The 16,944-nt window shown below is 37.9% G+C and overlaps 1 long non-coding RNA gene across 1 annotated transcript; it reads left to right on the forward strand.

The window, feature by feature from the left end:
* Window positions 1-8,319: 8,319 nt before the first annotated feature.
* Window positions 8,320-15,952, forward strand: LOC132652775 (uncharacterized). Its single transcript, XR_009590341.1, has 4 exons — window positions 8,320-8,613; window positions 10,439-10,516; window positions 12,753-12,876; window positions 15,722-15,952. It is a non-coding gene; the product is annotated as an uncharacterized LOC132652775 (long non-coding RNA).
* The last annotated feature ends 992 nt before the right edge of the window (window positions 15,953-16,944 follow it).

Below are 16,944 nucleotides of genomic sequence, written 5' to 3' on the forward strand. Positions count from 1 at the left end.
TGCTATTTTAGAAACTCCTCATCAATGCAAACCCAGTTGGGCACAAAGAAAATGTCCTCCTTATTATTGAACACCAAGGAACCTTAAACAAACCTTACCTTTTCTTTAGTTTCTTTGGTACTTTGATTGTATGATTATTTATTTCAACATTAAAGAATATCTCAGCTTTTTTACTTCTCTAACGATCAAGCTTACAATGAATTTTTTTCTAAAAACACGTTCCAAATATTTCATTTCACCCAGCTTCATGTTGACAGGTACAACAGTCCCATATTAGCTTCTGTTCACACAAGAACACATTTCCAAACCCAATTAATAAGAGGTAGAGCGCTTCACCAGCTCCACGGAGCCCAGTACCTGCTGAGAAGACTGTCAAATGTTCGACACGGTACTTAGAGCTGTATTATGGCAAAATGAAAAAAAAATAGGCATGGGAATGAAATTACAAACTCACAATGAAATAGTTGATTAAGAAAATTAAGCCATTTAGTACAGATCCACGGCTCTGCCTCCTGGAGGAGACCTTGGGAGACGACTGGGGGTTGGCGTCTGCTGTTTGTCCTCGATGGTAATGACTACTTAATTTTGGTCACAAAGGACTCCTTTGGCATTCATCTAAATTTTCAGACCCCCTTTCAAATTTATTCATAAGTTTCCTCTTTCCCAGTGACCCCAACATACTTGGTGCTGGGAAAGGTTCCTCTAACAAATGGCAGATCTGTACCTAAGCCAGAATAAAGCCTTAGGGGTCCTGAGGGCCAACTTCAGAGAGCCCCTCCTAGGGATAGGAGCTGAAGTTGAGTCTCCTTGGCTAGACAGTTTAATTGCCAGATTTAAAAAAAAATTAATAAAGTGTGTCAGGGAGAAGGGGGAGGAAAATAGTGAAGAAAGTGATAAGGAAGGCTTTGAAGGAGCAGTGATGATTAGAACCGACACCTTTTATCTCCTGCCCAGAGCACTGCAGTTCTATTCTCGTGCTGTGATTTTATTTTGGGTTCCTCAGCCACTAGGTTGTTACAAAGCTGGCCCACAGAAGCTTAGTCTGTTCCACGCTGGTTTTGTTTGATGCTTTAGTCATCAAATTGAACTATGGAAACTTCTAGAAATCTAGGACTATATCACCTATTCCTCTATGTGATTTAACAGTGCTTATTATTTTATGCAGTATGAAAGACAGCTCAAGGTAAACTATTAGATTAATTATTAAGAGAATTTGATTGTGTATTATGAATTACAAAGGCTTTCCAGAAACAATAAGAAAATGTTAAAACAAATATAATTAATAGAATTGTTCTCAAGCAAGAACCCCTTCTGTATGATTGGTCATGAACTTTTTATCACTTGGGTTCAAGGAAATTTTGAATAAATTAGTTTATTAACTCAATAGAACTAAAATTTGGTATATTCGTTAGGAGCTATTATAGTGATATGACAGTTGCTTTCTTGCTCCTGTCTTTCTTTCTCACTCTCTCTTAGATAGAGTCCTATGTATTCTAGGTTGGACTTGAACTCACCAGTAACTGAGGGTGACCTTGAGCTTGATATTCCTGATTTTTCTGCCCTGCACTATCAGGGCTGGTTTATGTGGTACTGTGGACTAAACCCAGGGCTTTGTGCATACTAGATGTGCATTCTAGCAACTGGACTACATCTCTAGCATCCTGGAACTTCTCTGTTGTCTCCCTTTCATTACCTCCCTTCCTCTTTCCCCCTCCCTCTAACTTTTTCTTTAAAGAACTGAAAATAAGATTAGATAATATTCACCAAAAACTGTGAAATAGAAAAAAAAGCAGAAGTAGATTCATAAAATGGAATTAAATAAAAGGAGGATCTGCTAAAGAAACTCATAATTGTCCCAAACTAAAGTTTGAAACTTCCTGGAGCTAAACTCGAACGTGTCAGGTACTGGCCCCATTGCGCTCAACGGTGTTTCAGTGGCTAACAATCTTGTTCCCAGGAGAACCATTTTAGTCCCTAATACAAAGTCCAGGTAAAAATAGATCTACTGTGGGTATTCAGGTTAAGATTGTGCCATGAACTTCAACAAAGACAACAATGTGGAGTAGGATGTTTACATTAGTCCCATTGCTCAGTATAAACGATCTTCACAAGTGATCATCATGTTACCACTCCACTGATACTGATACAGTGACTATCACCTTATCATTTAAGTTAGGAAACAGAGCACACACTGTTCTGCCAATTCAATTGTACTGGTTTGTGCTGTGATATCAAGCCACCAGAAAACAAGACTGACTTAAAACTATAACACTTGCTTTTTATTCATGCAACAGGCTCATCATTAGTCAATACAAGGTTGTGCTCTCTCTCCAGTCACTGGGGAACCTGGGTGAACAGAATCCTTTGTGTTCATGATCACAGAGACTGGGGAGAAGAACACATCCAACACATAATAGCTTTTAGATAAGTATCACATACTGATCATGTCTACTGACATTTCATGGCTGAAGCAATCCAGTTACCCAGCCAGGGCAGTCTTCCATGGAGTGGGAATGTACCTTCTTCCTATAGGGAAGTACACAGACTACCACAATCATATAAACTATGACAGCTGTGTACCCTTAGCAAAACCCTTAAAAGAATGGTTTTCTCAGCTGACATCTCTCAAGATATTGAACTACAGAAACCTCTAAAATTCATTAGCTAGTACTGACTCCATGAAGTTCACAGGTTCTCTGCTGGTAATAAAAAATTAGAATTATCTGCTTTCATGGACAGAAAGTGTAACTGGGAAGACTAAGATGCTTCCAAGAAAAAACAGCAGCATACTGAGGTCCCTAGGCTGGAATATCACCCATCTCTAAAACTTTTTATTGTTGTTGAGAACTTATATACTAACCTTTTTTTCTCCTATTCACAACCCTATACTTACAGAATAGTGTTCTATTTTGTGGCTCATTTTGCCCATTCTTGGGTGACTCTTAACCTCAAAAATGTTCAATGATCTTCAGTGGCATTCCTCAAAGTTTGAAGCCTTGACTAGATCATTTTTATAATAACCACATCTATTCTACATAATGAAATTGTTTTCATGTAGTGATTTGTAATCAATAGGTTTTAAGTCTTTTGTCCTAAGATAACACAAAGAGAATGGAGCTGATGCCAATGAAGAATGAGGTTCTTACTTATGTGTGAACAATAATTAGCTCACATTTCTGTGTGAACTGAAACTGACACTTATCAAATAAAAATAGTATACCCATATTTGTATTTAAACAAAAAAAATGAAAATTCCACATGACCTGAAGTAACTCAAGTTGCTGCTTCTGTATAATTACACCTGTGTCTGGTTGAGGTAGGCACAAAAGAGTCTCTATTTGCTCTTGAAGGATTGAAGCTGAATCTGGGAGAGTTGAGGGCAACTGCAAAACTGGACATTCACTGAATTAATTTACTCAACAGTGTTTACTACAGGATAGTGATTAGTAAAGGACTCCCAATAAATGCACTAATTCAAAACATCCATGACTGAAACACAACATTATTGGCAACAATTTTTGTTTTAACGAAGACCAGCAAAAGGTTTTGAAGAGTTATGTGGGGTTTTTGCTTTATTTATTATTATTCTTTTAAATCTTTAGTGTTACAGGCAAGAGGAGATCAGAATCTGAACACCTGGCTGTTGTTAGAGCTTTAAATCTCTTATCTGGAGCTCTGAACAATGTTTTCATACTTTGGTAGACACTCATGATTATGCAATATTTAGACAGTTGAGTGTAAGTGATCCCCCTTCATGAAATTTCTTATAACATGCTTCCACCTCACCTTCCTTTCAGCTCCTCTTCTATTCATCAACTATGACAGTAAAAAACATTTTACCACATGAGCATTCTTCCCTTTTGAAAAATGTAAATGCAGGCTCATGCATGTGCACACATCTCTCTCTCTCTCTCTGTGTATATATGTATGTATGTACGTGCGTGTGTGAAATGTCAGTATAAAGAGCAGAAGCTTTGGGGCCAAAACTTTGTTAGTTTGTGTTCCCTCTCTGTAGCTTTACTGTTGTCTTATGCAAACTATTGTATCTGGCTGTGGAGTCTGGGTTTGTTGAGAGCATCCCAATGTTGTGAGATACTGCCACTCCCCTTGCAAAGCTTTGCTTGTTCTTCCATGGTAAATTTTCCATATGCAACACATACATGGATTTGTTTAAAATAGCCCCTCCTGGAACTGGAACAATTGAGTTGTATCTGTTGTTCTCAATTGGTATCCAAGGTCACAGGGGATGGGCTCAGTCTCCAGCTCTTCCTCACCATTACCTCAGTTTGAATACTCTCATGAGAAGAAAATGTAGATTTTCTTATTTTCTGTCAGTTCCTCTCCTTCAGCTGTCCAGACTTCTCTTGCTGAGAACAAACACAGTGACAAAACAAGCCTGCAGCAGCACTGGTGGCACAGGAATCTGGATGAGGTATCCGGTTCACCTCCAGTCTGTCTTAGCATCATGAGCAGCTCAGAGGTCAGGAATGCTGTTGTCATCATGGCTAGAGTTGTGTCCTGAAGAAATAGCAAGTTAAGGGGAAGATGACTCAGAGCTGCCTAAACCTCATACTCTTCAGATATTTTAAGTAACAGAAAGTCGTAAGCAGCTGTTAGATATCTTTGCCTCTTTGTTCAAGCAGAGCTTACTTAGCCTGCTCACTTCGGAAAGAAAACATTCATAATTTCCAGCCCATGCTAAACTCCTTTTTTGGAATTGTTAAACTGGACACATGACCTGGCCCATGCAACTTAGTTTTATGTAGGCTCATCTCATTTCCTAATTATTTACTGTTTCCTCAATAGATGTTAAATTAATTGTGGAATGAAAACGTTTCTCATATACCTGATATTCTCTTCAAACTCAGTCTTGGGAACATGATAGGTGGTATATGCGAACCCTATTTCATTTGCATAGGACTTTAGAACAAGCAAATTACTTCTATGCCCATTTTTTTTTCCTTTACATTTCACTACAGTCCCGTAAAGGGAGTTCTTTTATCTTTACTTTATAGGCCAAGAAACTAAGGATCAGAGAGATTAAGTCTACTAGCAATTAGTAGAGCCTGGTTTTATTTACATGCATATATATTCTGAAAGTTTAATTGAAAAGCTTTAAAAACATATATTCAATTTCTTTCCAGTCATTGGATTCCTGTCCTCTCTCTTTTTAGCTCTGAAAATATATAAAAAACAATTGTGTAACTTCCAAAAGTATAGATCTATGACCTAATTATTTTTACTCCAATACAGAAGAGCTTATCTGCATATGTGAAGAGAAATGACATGGGAAAATTCCAATTAATAAGAAATCATACATTCATGTTATTCAATGTGCTGGCAGCAGGTTTTTTTTTTTTTTAGAGAATTCTAGATACTTTTAAAATTAGCTGTTTATCTTACAGAGAAGAAAGAGCATGCAAGAGACTATTTGGTTAAGTAGAGCAAAAGATATATGTAATTTAAGTTGATAAGAATAACTTGATTACATCAATTATGAAACAACCACAGTTTTGTTTTGTTTTGTTTTTTTTGTTTTTTTTAACATGGTAGGAGAGTAGTTTTGAATGTGAGTGGGCATTTGGGGAGTTTCAGCTGCTGTAGGACTTAATCAAGTCAACAAACTTTTTAAACTGAAATATTTGAGAGCTGCCACCTTCTTCCTGTGAATTTCAAACTGCAAAGTGAGCTGTAGCTCTGAGACCATGAACCTTGACTTAAATGTTCGTTAGCATCCGCAGATTTCTGCTGTAGAATGCAGGTGAGTACCTGGGCTTTCTCTGATAGTTATTGCTAGGCTAGCACAAACAAACAACCTATTTTTATCACCAGAGTAAGAACTTAATCAAATTAAATATTACAACCTATTAACATGGAAAAAGAAGTCTCAGTTCAAATGAATGCAAGTGCAATTGTTGCGTTTTTATATGAGAGATTATAAACACGGTACGTCAACCTTTTATGGTGCAATTAGGATCTTCAGTAATTTGACTTGTGAAAAATTAACTGTACATTGATATTTGAAGAAGTTAGATTAATAGATTTCCAAAGCAGAGGAAGGGCAGTTCATGCAGGGGAGGATAGAAAAGCATGCAGGAGATCATTGTTGTTGATGTAGAGAAATCTTTATTTCTATCTCCCAATTTAATCCCTTTGTCCCACTTAACATGCATTAACCAGGAATAGTTCATTGCACTTCACTGTTAAAAATAACACATGGCCATTTAGATTGATGAGTACTGCTGCCTCCTAGGTTCTCTAAATAATGATAACATTACTGTCTGTTGCATTATATAAGATCACCTAAATTATAAGCAGAAGATGTATCATGTCATGGTCAAGCCTAATATATATAATTTACAGGCTTAATTCTCACCATCATAACTGTCTGTTGAAGAGGGCAAGAATAATGATCCTTATCTGAAAAAATATATGAAGCCTGAGGTTTTCTTTTTTTCTTCTAAACTTGGAATTTAAAATATTGTAAAATACGAAGAAATAATTTCTAGTAAAAGGAAAAACCACTTGGAGTCCCCCCCTCGTACAAGATTTTATTAATTCCTTTCTTTTTCCCTTCTAGTGTGTGTCTGACACAGCGATGGACATGGTGGCCACCGTGCTGGGATGGATAGATGTAGTGGGCTTCTTCCTTTTTTCCCAGTGAATACTGTTTCACTGGTGGAAGAGCCACAGTCTACTGACCTCTTCATATGTTTAGAAAATATCCTGAATACTTAAGAATACTCTAATTTTTATTCTGTTCTCAAAGTCTAATGCTTTAATATTTTTGCTGTTGTTGTTCTTTGCATTCCTATTTAGCTAAGTGTAACCTGTCTGTAGCTATACATATCCATTTTTACATATTTTTTCATCTAAAACAGTTTTTTCCATCTCTTATCTCATTTTCATTTCTTATTATTACTTTCTCTCCATCTTCTTTTAGCATAACAACTTTGGGCTCTGTCATGGTAATTTTACCATCTGTTAGGATTTTGTACAAACTTTCCATCAGCATCATAGATGGGTACAGGGAACTGAGTTCTTTTTAGTTCACAGTTCATTGTATATCCAGCAAATACCACACACATACACACACACACACACACACCAGGGTCCTTGCCTATCACACCTCTCTACTAATGTATGTCTTTTTACAATTATCTATTTTTAACTCACTGAATGCAATTAGTGTAGGCCACACACACAAAAAATAGGGCCATCCATTAGGGCATTGACAAGTGGCCTGAAGCCGAAGATAAGTACCTCTCCCTGCCTTAGCTACCATCAACTGCCAATAGCTCCTCAGATAGGAGTGAAGCCTTGGCAGTCCCCACCCTACTCCATGCTGGAATCGTTAACTGGCTTGATCTTATATAGGTCTTATGTCAGTGTATTAGTCCATGCTTTTGCAGCTATTCTCCTTTTGTGCACAAATATGAACCTGTTAGTGTGCTAGGCTGAGCTGTATGAAATGGATACTGACTTAGGTCAAAAAGTTGAATCTCATGTGTCAAACTACCACAAATTTCCAATTCTCATTTCTTGTTAATTACATTTATATAATTGAAAATTGTCCAGGGTTTTACGTCCTTTCCTGAATAAATTAGTCATTTTGACTGTATCAAGAACCAAGTCCATATAAACTAAAGACTTCTTTATGCTTTATTCACTCTTCAACTGACCTTCACTGACAAGAGACACAATGATCTTTCTTCTGGCCTCAAGTTTGCTTTGGGCCTTCAGTGTATTTAAGTGTATTAAGTGTATTTAAACTAATATTTAACAGTGGGTTGATCTTGCTCCTTCAGTTTTAGTCTCTTTCCTGTGTTCTCCTGTAGTTTATTTGCTCTGTTGTTTCATAGATTTTTCTCAATAACATGATTCAGATCTCCCATTACATTTTATATTAACTATTATAATTTTAATATCCAACATTTTTGTCATGTGTTTGTAGCAGCCTCTTGGTTCTGATTCACTGATAGAAGTTCTTCCTGTTTAAGACTATTAACAGATCTTCATCTAGACTTAGGTTTCTTCTTGTGCAATCTTTTTTATTTTTCTTTTTTCTGTCTTACTTCTCACCTCCACCCTATCACCAATGCTTGTAAGAGTGGAGTGTGGATAAGATGATTGGGAGCTTTGTGTTGATGGTAGCAGTTGTCAAATGTGGCTCCATGGCAGCCTCAACTGGTGCTTCCTGTCCTCCTATTATCTGTAAGTCTGTTGGTCACCAGTGTTTCCAGAAAATGATCTTTGAATCTCCAGACTCTCTACACACAGTTAGCTATTAACCAGAATAAACCAAATGAGGAAGTGGAACAGTATCTTTTACTTTTATTTTAAGATACATTGTTTTGTTTTGTTTTGTTTTTTCTATGAGGCATCATGTCACTGTTTTCCTGTCATCTTTGGCTGGATGGACTTATGGGGCTGACATAGGATGGTGGAATATACATGACAATATATTGTATAAACAGGGACTTTTAACCCATATCCTTGTTTTGTTTAAATTCATTTTATTTCCACTTTCAAAAGTATATGGTGCTGAAAGTACAAAAACCCATGAGGCTTTTGCCAAGCAAAGAACAAGTTTGGCAGCTACAGTGTGGCCAGGTAAGCAGACTAGCTTTCTATCTTAGTTCACCCAAGAGTGTCCTCATTTGCCTGATTCCTTCTGACATTTTACCACTGTGTTCTTGTCTGTTCCTTGTCTTGAGAAACGCATGCTCTCAAAGACTCTCACTACTGCTTTATAGGGTTAATAAGGGGTAGATTAAATGTTTGCATCCTCTCTCATATTGTTCAGAAGAAATCCTTGCCATTGTCTTTTATCATTCCTTTCTATTTCTTTGCTTTACCTGGTCCTATTTTGTGGATGCTCTGTGTAATCACCTAATTGTTTCCAAAATTCTTCTTTTATTCTGCTAAAAATATTTCAAATAATTTTTAAACTTACTCTTTGTACTGTTTTACTTCTGGAATTGGATCTGTAGGCTTCATTACTATTTAACTAATAGTTAATGTTTTGTTTTTCTCCTGTCTTTCTCCTTGACAATAACAAAACATGTCACTGCATTTCAATGCTTTCAAGTATATGTAACATGAAATATATGAAGATATTTCTTTCAATCTGGTCCTGATATTGTTGCATTATGATTACATCAGGAAGTGAATGTAATACTTAATTTTGGGGGCTAAATGAAGTCATCTTAATGTGTCCTGCATGCTAGGTTTTTGGGGGAGGGCTGTAGTCTATGCTTGAAAAAAAGTCTTTGCTTATCATGTAAAAATATTTCTAGCTAACTGTGAACCAAGTTCCTTGATTCTCAAATTATTTTTACTTTTAGTTTTTCTTTATAAAGATTCTTCTCCTTCTTCATGGTTCTTCTGTCAAGAATGAAACCTAAAAGACCTCATTTCTTTTCTTTGACATTTACAGAATTGGCCCAAAAAGCCAACATCTGACTCATACAGGTTGGAACAGTTCTTTATTCTGGGAGCTTGTCTGATCCTTCTTTCTTTTTATGGATACAACGTTTATATTTTTCCATTTGGCTTCTTCTTCAAGAGGCAAAGGCACATTAAAGAGCCCCACATTAAAGATTTCTATTTAACCCATAGAAAAAACAAGGCTTGCAGAAGCGAATTAACTTTCTAAATTTCTAAACCAGTTAATGTAGTTTCTTTTATTAATGTGCTCCGTCAATACTTCTTTCCATTTAACACTGGGGATAAAATTGTCTTCACAGACCTCATGATAAAATATGGTAATATTTGTGAAAGTGCCTTTTCAAAAATGAAGTGGTTTATAAATGTCCTCCTTATTAGAGTTCATTACAATTTTCACAATAGCGGAATTCCTCTGAATGCCTGATGCATCAATTAACGATTACTGCTATTAACACATATCAGACACTGTTAGCATTTTCTACTTCAGAGAGGATTAAATATCCTAGCTCTTTCAGAAGAGGAGGCGTATATGTAAATGAGAAATCCCGGAGAGTGAGAAGGAAGCTACAGTTAGAAGCTTTGTTGTGGAGGAAGGATCCACTCAGCAAGAACAACAGAGGCTATATATGACAGATCACAGGTGTGACATTTCGGTGGCATAGTGCATCTTTTGTAACTACCTCTTCCTTGTCTCTGGAGAAAAGCACAGATCCTTTGGTTGTAAAGATGCTAAAGTGGTTGGTTTTTCGGAGAGCCTGTGAATTACTAATAGCCACCTTGCAGACAATGGTAATCCATTAAGTCTTAGATAGGTGAATATTATGTGTATGTAGTGCGGTGTCATATTCTAGTGAGATATCATTAAAACACACCTGCACAGACTGCACATGCTGATTTGCTCTTGGATACCGTTGTTTGGCTTAGGGCTCCTAGTTGTTTTTATCCATCTCTATACCTTACCTATGCACTGTTGTTTTCCTTTAACTAGGAAAATGTAGATGTTAAGAACCCCCTTAAGAAAGAAGTGAAGAGGTGTGCAGAGATCTTGAGAGAAATCAGGAGACAGGTATGTCCTCCAGACTCTTGCTGTTCATCTTTCAGGAAAACAAAAACAAAAACCAACCAAACAAAAAAACCCTATCATTTCTAATCTCCCTTTGTATCTTTCTTTCCTCTCTCTGTGCCTTTTTCTACCACTCTGTTCTTCTTTTTGTTTTCCCTTCTCTGCTCCATCCTTTTTTTCCCTTTCTTCAGTACAGAACACGATTGTGTATTTTTGTTTCTCTCTGGCTGACTTTTTTACATCTACCCTGTGTCCATTCAAAAAGAACTCCCTGGGACATCATCAGAAACAAAGGGCTCATCCCACCCTAGAAGAGTTAAGGCTTCAAGTTCTTGCCCTAGAATTTACTGTATGTCAGTAGCTTATAACTAATTTATTCAAATGAAAAAAAAATAAAGTCATTTCAACCCTCAGTTTTGTCAATCCACTAAACTAAAGGAATTCATAAGCACCACATTCTTGAAAAGCCAAAGACTTTTCACAGTGCTTCCTAACTGTGTTTCTTGTATTGTAATTATATGAACTAAGAATAGATCTGAGTTTATTTTGTTATTTTTCCATGTGCTTCTATAGCTATATACAATGTTTGTGGTGCCTTGGTTATTGTTCTAGATTTATTTGACATTTTGCATTGTACTTTTGCTTTGTTTTGAATTGTTCTGAGTTTGTATTGCAGTTATTTATTTTTAATTTTATCCAGTCTCTTTTTCTTGATTTAATCATATTGCATTATTACATCAAAAGGGTAGAAAATTTTATCCTTCAGCAAAACGTGAAAATATAATATTCTACAATTAAAATTTGTGAATAAATGTATTTGATTAGTTTTAATTTGTTTATTAATTTTAAGGTTATTACTCTCTTTAATTTTTAAATTTTAGAAACTCCATTTCTCTCTCTCTTCTTGTATTCACCCAACTTTTGAATGGTAGTACTGGAACACAGATCTTTACTCTTTCATGTCAGTGCCAAATCAGTTGTCTTGCATTCTCAAGAATCAGCAAAATAATTTTTGACTGTGAAATTAGCCTGTTGAGAGAACTGCAAAGGTATGGATGAGAACAAGTGGACAGCATTAAAATTTTTTGTAATTATAGGGTGAATATTTCTTCTTGCTTAGGCATCAATATATAAACCAACAACATGGTATTTAAAACAACATGAAATTCAACACAAAATGCAAACAAAATGTTCTACTAGGTCAAAGTACTTTTCGGATAATAATGGGGCTGATTTTCTTAAGTCCATTTTTCTTCCGAATAAATAATAAATGTCTTAGTTAATTTCAGTTACTATCACAAAACAACTGACACAATTAACTTATAAAGGAAAAACAAAAGATCCATTTTGTTTCATGACTCTGCAGATTTCAGTCTAAGATCAGTGTTTACATCAGGCCCCAAGAAAATCATGGCTTGTGCTCAGGAGTACAGGGAACATAATAAGACTATAAAATAGTTTTTCTATCATTTCCTTTGAAGTCACGGCCCCAGTGACTTAAAAACCTCCCCAAAGCTCGTCTGTCTCAAAGAGACCACTAGTTTTCAGCAACACCACCCTGGGTAACAGACCTTTACTACATCATCAAATACAGTGACAATAGGCTAGTTTTATTTAGATCAGAAAGAGATGAGAAAGAAATGATGAAGGTACTCATTTTCTTGAGTTATCTTTAAATATGGCAGAACAAAGCTTTCTGGTACATAAATGTATACTTCGTGCTTGCGAAAACACCAAAATGCTCTTAACCATCCTCTGAGTTCCATTTTAGGTATTTAATTAAGTTCTTAGAGAGACCATCAGCAGAATGCCTTGATTAAGTCATCTCTGAATTTTTACAGAGCTTATTATGAAACGAGGCATTGTCAATGTCTATGATTATTACAGTTAGGTCTAAAAGTACAAATGGAAAACAACATGTAACTTAGACATGCCAAGAAGTACTCATTTTTCAGATGACAAAATTGAGCCCTCAATATGATAAATCATCTCTTCCAACACTCTTTAAGAAAGTGATAAAAATGAGTAGAGAGGACTGATTTGAGTAAGTAGCCTGAGGTTATCATAGCCATGCTTTTATGTAATGTTTGTTCTAGAAGTAAGACAGTGCTATCACTGTGTGTCGGATAAAAGTCTGGCATCCAGAAGAGTTTGCGTAACTTTATTTTGAAAATTCCTGTATTGACAGTCACGGCCCTTCTGACGTAACATAATAAACCTCCTTATAATTCTCACATAGATTTTGAAGTATGAAAATGAAGAAGCCTGCTTGGAGAAGACATTATGGTAAATACTAAGGATCAGAAAGGCTTTCAGGAAACAAAAGTCTGCATCTTTTGGAGCCTGTGACCTGGTGGGAGAAGGTAAGCAGTCAGGGCGGGTTAGCTCTGGGGGCTGACTTGTGAAGACACAGAATAGTGATGGACCTCAGGATGAAGGGAAGGATTGCCAAGTCCATTCCATGGGTAAATCTGAGGATCAATGTTCATTTTGAGGCAAAGAGTCATCAGATGGGAACAATATTTAGAAGGATTAATCTGAAAGTGGGTTGTGTAACAAGGATTGCATGGAGGGAAAGAAGCTGTAGAACAGAGAAAGGAGGTGTGATGAAGGTAGGAGGGAAGGGCGCCTGAAGAATGATGGATGTGACAATTGATCTTGTGAAAATTCCCCCCCCCTTGGTTTTTCTTCCAGTTTTACCAATGTTATGGTAAATCTATGAGGAGATCTAAGATTCATGAGAAAGAGATTTTGGGGGTCTAGATTAAAGCTTTTCTTCTCTCTTTCTGTAGATGTTTCATCTCAAAGTACTGGGTAAATAATAGACTTAACACTTGACCTTTGTTTTTCCTGGTACCTATGTGACTTTTTTGCTGCGTTAGCCTAGTGTGCATCAAAACAATCAGGCCCGCCTTGCAGGAGAGGCGATATTAAAACTTTTGGAGCTTGAAAATAACAATGATGATAACATTAGCAGCAGCCACAATCTTAATAACCAGCATTGCTCACCAGTGCCTGGAATTCTACTCTTCCCACTCTGACTTCTTTCCAGACTAGCGCCTGGGCAGGGTCAGAGCTGGCTGGGAGTGTGCTGCCTGCCTGCTGCATTGTGCACTCGCTCTGCGCTAGATCAAAGCATTCTTTCTCCTGCCTTCTCTGCCTCTTCTCCCTACTGCCTGGCTGCCTTCTCCTGTAGGGGGTCAGACTGGCCACACTTGTGCTCTCAGCACCCAGGCCCTCTACACAAAGTTTTCTTCATTAACGAGCACACGTAAATGCAAATCTGCTCTATGTACAATGAACTTCTCTGAGAAGAATGTGTGGCAGACACTGCTTTAATGACTCCGTGAATTTCCAAAGGAGGAAGATCAAAATATCTTGGTTTTATTGTCTAGAGATAAACAGTTAAGGGATTCTCTCTCTCTCTCTCTCTCTCTCTCTCTCTCTCTGAATTCTTTGTCTCTCCCTCCTTCCTTCCCTCCTTCCTGGCATCTTTTCTTCTTTCCCTTTCTCTTGCTGTGTGTTCAAACTCTCCTGGAAGCCACTGTCACCATGCAATGGAGTAACGTAATTCTGTTTCCACATTCATGTCTGAATCATTCCTCATATTTTGGTATCAGCACACAAGGTTTGGTTGTTGTTGAAAGAGCAGGGTATATAGTCTCTGTGTTTTTGGTTTGCAAATGAGCTTTAACAACTAACTTTCATTGTTACTGCCACAGTCCTACCTAGGCCTTGAATGGGAACATGGGGCCACATTCCTGGTGTTTGTGGTGAAGCTAGAGTGAACTGAAACTTGAACCTCCCCCCATCATGTTTCTCGGCACGATATTAATAAAGCCTCAGTGGCATTCATCCACTCTTCTAGGTTTCTTCGTTGTAACTGCACCAATCAAGCAAACAGTGTTACCCATACTCAAGGGAGATGTGGATTCAGAAGTGATCTTTTGAAAACCTAGCAATCTTTGAATATAAGTTACACTTGAAAACCCTTTTGTGTGACTTCACAGACAGTTGCTGAGTATTAAGGTGTGTGTGTGTAGAGAACAGAAGACTAGAGGTCTGCATTATTTCCCTTAATTTTTTCTTCTTTTGTTATCATAGTAGTATAAAGAAGACAGTGGCTTTATTTGACCTTTTCCCCATGGGAGTAGTAACTATAATGGGTTTAATTAACTATGTGGTATTGATGTAATTAGTTATCATGGTGATTATACTTCTTTAATAAAAGCACTTCATTTGGGATGCATCAGGGTTCGGCAGCGGCCAAGCCCTTCACCTATATTTCATAACTGTCTAGACACTGGAACCATGTGCATATTTTACTAGCAGCCCTTGAGAGAGGTTATCTTGTATGGCTTAAGGTAATTGGGAAGTAATGATTTTGCCCCCTGCTTTCAGACTGGCTTGCGGCAAAGAGCAGAGAGGCTGTGGGGGAGGGGCGACCCCTCATTTTGTGTAAACTCAAAGGAGGGGGAAGGGCTGTGTTTTGGAAACCAAAGCTCTCAGGAACTGTTTCTTTTAAAGCTAGCCATCAGAGAGATGGTAGCACCAGAGGGAATTTGTGTGTGCTTTCGGGGGTGTTTTATCTATGGGTGGATTGCATAAATCTATTTAAATAAACGTATAGAGACATATGCTTGTATTAACAGGAATCCTGGCTGTTCAGTCTATGAACAAACACAGCCCATTTTGGTCAGAACATAGATTGCTGCTTAAATTTGGTCAGCAGGTGACTGGCAGTGTCCCTTTCACACGGCTCAGTGGACAATGAAGTCAGATGCTATGAAAGAAAAAAAATAGGGCAGCTATAAAAGAAGACACACAGAATTCACATGATTACCATATGAAAATGTCAATAATAATATCATGAGAACCCCCAAAGAGGAAGAGAACAAAAGCCAAAAAGATTATCGAGCTGTGCAGGGAAGGGACCACTGGGAACATGGTGCCTGAAGCCCCTTCCCTACTTCTTTTTTACTGTTCAAACTTGGGTAATGGACTGGGAGGGGGCAGGGCTGGTGAGGAAGGGTGGTGAGTCCCAGAGTGGGGGTAGAAATGGAGCCGAAATAGAAATAGATGCCGCTGAGAAATAATAGGTGTGCAGACAGTCTCTTGCAGGGAGAAGCGCTATTTCTTTTTCTGTCTCCCTCTCTGACTCTCCTTCTTTATTCAAACTGTGTTTTCTCCTGTCACCTCCCCCTGCAGGGCTGAGCAGCGGTCCCTCTGTGCTTCTCCCTGCCTGGAGTTACATACTGAAATCACTGCAGGCATTTGACTGCTTCATGTAGCCCCAGAAGTTTTACTGTGGGTCATCTCAGAGCCAAAACTAGAAACAAGCACCTCTGAAATAGAACCCGACGAATGTGAAAGAAGCATTTCTGAAGAGGTACCTGCCAGCAAGACTTGTTCCTTTGCCACAGGGGTGCTGGGCAAAAGCCTCTATCCCTCATTAAATCAATAAAATCAAGTGTCCTTTATTTTAATCTTCTGCACTATAATCCAGTATCAAGGAGAGAGGCCCGGGCTTTTTTTTTTTTTTTTTTTTTTTAAATCTCATTGTTTCAGAACAGATCATTTGGATGGAACTGACAAAAGGTTCATTCCTTACCTTTGTGGAAATGTCAGTAAAAAGGCAGGTGCTAGGCATTTGGACTCTTGCTCTGAGGAGAGAGAGAGAGAGAGAGAGAGAGAGAGAGAGAGAGAGAACAGAAGTGGGAGAGGGGAAGACTGGGAGTGGGGGCAGGGATTGTGACAGGCTAACTACATGCACTGGAGCTCTCTAAGACATTTTGTTTAGCTTAGTACTGTGTGGCAGTGAGGAGAGAGGTGGGAGCTATTGTGTGCCAGCTGCATGAATCACCGGATTGAAGGCTAACAGCCTCAGATCTTCTTTTATACAGTAGAGGGGAGATTAAAGCGGGGAGCTCATATGTCACAAAATAGAGGCACAATGCAGTTCTGGCTTGCTCAGAGCACTCAGCCAGCATTTGATCCAAATTTAGCCAAAGGGAAGGAAATGTGTGTTGCTATCAGCTGAGGATGTGACAAATGTTGGGATGTAATACCCAAAATTTCTTTTCTTTTTCCAAAATGTCATCTCTCCTTTATCATCCTCATTGGGATGGAGCCTACATATTACAGACCAACTGGAAACAAACACCCAGACCCTGGCTAAATTATTCTACGACTGTCTCTTCTTACTTTGTGTAATTGATCCACAGCACAGGGAAGTTTTGTGGCTGGGTATGAACAACCTCATTTGTTTAACAAGTATTTCCTGAGTGCTATTGGACTTATATTCTAGCAGCTAAGAGGGGCATGCAAGGGGACCAACACATCTTTTCCTCCTATCCTCAAGCTCAAATTTTATTAAGGAGGTGAAGGATAGGATAGATACACCTCTACATACTTACTCTTGGGAGCCAAAG

This window comes from Meriones unguiculatus, chromosome 3 (genome assembly GCF_030254825.1).
Source record: "Meriones unguiculatus strain TT.TT164.6M chromosome 3, Bangor_MerUng_6.1, whole genome shotgun sequence".
Lineage (NCBI taxonomy): Eukaryota > Metazoa > Chordata > Mammalia > Rodentia > Muridae > Meriones > Meriones unguiculatus.